The 2,823-nt window shown below is 39.2% G+C and overlaps 1 long non-coding RNA gene across 1 annotated transcript; it reads right to left on the bottom strand.

Annotated features, from left to right (window-relative positions):
* Window positions 1-1,055: 1,055 nt before the first annotated feature.
* LOC119301217 lies at window positions 1,056-2,427 on the bottom strand. Its single transcript, XR_005146970.1, has 6 exons — window positions 2,355-2,427; window positions 2,210-2,268; window positions 1,904-2,002; window positions 1,637-1,802; window positions 1,245-1,538; window positions 1,056-1,137 (listed from the first exon to the last, which is right to left on the bottom strand). It is a non-coding gene; the product is annotated as an uncharacterized LOC119301217 (long non-coding RNA).
* Window positions 2,428-2,823: the final 396 nt, after the last annotated feature.

Below are 2,823 nucleotides of genomic sequence, written 5' to 3'. Positions count from 1 at the left end.
TACAGGTAATAACTCTTGTCTACTATGAGTTTTTTTTTACTTCCTGACATGTTGAATGGATTTAATATCTAGGTATTTCATATTGTTGAAGAGTATGATGGGGTTAAACCACACCATGATGCTCTCTGTAAGACTAATAAAATTTGATGTGGATTTGCACACTTTATACATCGAGGTATAATTTTCTTCAATTTTGTTCATTTCCACAAGAGCTTTCTTAGAAGCAAAAACTTCGGGATTTGATTACATAGCCTCAGGATATTATGCACATGTAGTCAATCCACACTTTGAGCATGTTCAAAGCTCATCGATGTGCCAACTTTTGAGAGTCAACGTACTGTTTTTGAAAATAGTAGTTTGCTTAGCTTCATCGATGTGGATTTCATTGGCCAGTGAAGTATATCCAAAATATCGTTCTGGTGAAAGTACATGAAATATAAAAAAGAACTCATTTTCATGAGCTTGTATCCTTTGATCCTTTAGAGCATACATACTGTCTTGTACTTCAATGCCTCAAATGTATTAGGACACTGACATATACCATGCATGCTCTGCACTTATAATTTTGACCAATCAGAATAATAAGGGGATAAAAAGGATGCCAAGAAATTTACCATAGCAAAAATTGCGATATATTATCAAACAGCCAAAAGAATAACAACAAATTCTATGAAATCCTTTTCTAAATAGGGTTTTCATCAGGTTGAGAAATCAAACTGTAAACAACAGTTTTCAGTGCATGTTCAAGGTCTGTATCAGGCTAACCATTATATCTGAATCTCATATTACACATATCATAGTATACTGCGTGACACGTATATTGCCAGAAACATTGCGATAATAGAAAACCTAAAACAGCAAGAATGGTTAGCCATCAAGCACAAACGGTTGTCAAGAAACTAAGAGTGTATATACTATCATCGTAGAGTTGTCATAAAACATTCTTACCTGATATCGTCAGGGTAGGGAGATTTTCATTTTGTTGCTTGATGGCTGCCTCCTCTTTTTTCTTTCGATAAGTAGCTCGCCTCCGAGCCTTTATCTGCTCCTTTTTCTCGTCGAGGTACAACGAGGTTGGTTGATGCCCATTAGTGATATCACCGGGAGGGGATATGGGAACATTTTGCACATCCGCTTCTACATTGATGGTACCCTCATCACTTTTCGTCCAATATTAACCTTATATTATAGACAATTGGGAGTATATACTATCATTGTAGCGCCGACAAATAAAACATTCTTACCTGATATCGTAAGTGCAGACAGATTCTCATTCTGTTGTTTGACGCTAGCCTCCTCTTTTCTCTTTCGTTAAGAAGCTCGCTTCCGCGCCTTTATCAACTCCTTTCTTTCGTCAAGGTCCATAGAGGATGGTTGATACGCATTAGTGATATCACCGAGAGGATGCCGTGCAACATTCTGCACATCTGCATTTAGCTTTATGGAACTCTCATCATCTTTCTTCCGATAAGCGGCCCGCCTTTGAGCTTTTATCTGCTCCCTCTTTTCCTCGTTATTAAGTTGGATGCTAGATAGTTCTTTGTCATTAATGAAACCAATTGTGAGAGTAGTCGACGGAGGATAAGTGCAAGGTATTCATTGTTGATCGTATTAAGTAAACATTAAATAACCATACCAGTCATTGTAAGGGCAGGATGATTTTCAGCCTCCAGGCGTTTTTCTGCTCCCTCTTTTCGTCTGTTATGTTTTTTTCATGACAGATCCTGTCATTATGTGTTCGGATGTTGCATCCGACAGAGGTAAAACCTCTAAGGCATCACGACCAGGAGCATGTACAACAACTGGAACAACATAAATGCCATAAGCTACGTTAATATATGTGGAACAACATAAACCCCTTTAACCACAAATTAGATCACATGCAAGACGTATGAGGTATTACCATTTGCACTTTGTGCTACATCTGTCCCATAATGTTGTGTCAGATTACTCGGGGCTGGCAACGAAGCTTCATTATATAGGAATGAACTTGTACGGTTGTCTGCATCATGTAAAATAAAATGAAAAATTATACAGAAATAAGGCATCATGAGATGAGAAGGTTGATGAACACATGTGTTAACACTATCGGGCTGTTCAAGTATCATCCGTTCGAACGGAGTACTCTGGACATTAGAAATGGTTGTGCCCAAATCTATTAGTTATGATTGATCACATAAAAAAGCATGAAATTTGCACAGTGATATACCTGGACCACTTGGGTATATATTGTCAACATCTCGGCAACATTTGTCCCCTCCATCGGGCCTGCAACACATTTAGTCTCTTGGGATGGTGTTTGACACGCATAGCAACATTTATAGCTGAACATATACATGGAGGTACATATATACCTGGAGCATCATATGTGCTATCACATTCGGTCTGTTCAAGGATCTCCGTTCCGACAAAGTAGTATGGACTCCTACAAGTCACATGCTTCATCTGTTAGAATTTGTCTGGACTAAGTCTGTTAGGGCTGATTGATCACATAGAAAGCAACACATTATGATATCCACTTCAGCTATGGTACGTCGCCGTGTCAGGGAGGAGGATGAGCACGTCCATCGCTACATGGTTGCGTTAGAAGGCGGCAGGTTCTCCAATACCTGGCAGTTTCTTCAGGGATCTCACTTCAGCTATGATCCTGTGAGGGTTCCTTCTCTTTGGGTGTCCACCGCCCGCGCCGCAGGAACCGCGAGTGTCCTAGATTCTTTCTGTAGTATTCGATCTTTAATTAGCTACCTAGCCAGTGATGTACTATTCAATATCATATATTATTCGAGACGATGTATTCGAGATTATATCTATTATTCTAGACGA

Source organism: Triticum dicoccoides, chromosome 1B (genome assembly GCF_002162155.2).
Source record: "Triticum dicoccoides isolate Atlit2015 ecotype Zavitan chromosome 1B, WEW_v2.0, whole genome shotgun sequence".
NCBI classification, from domain to species: domain Eukaryota; kingdom Viridiplantae; phylum Streptophyta; class Magnoliopsida; order Poales; family Poaceae; genus Triticum; species Triticum dicoccoides.
Note: the sequence above shows the minus strand (reverse complement) of the source record. Positions and strands in the feature narration are given on the sequence as shown.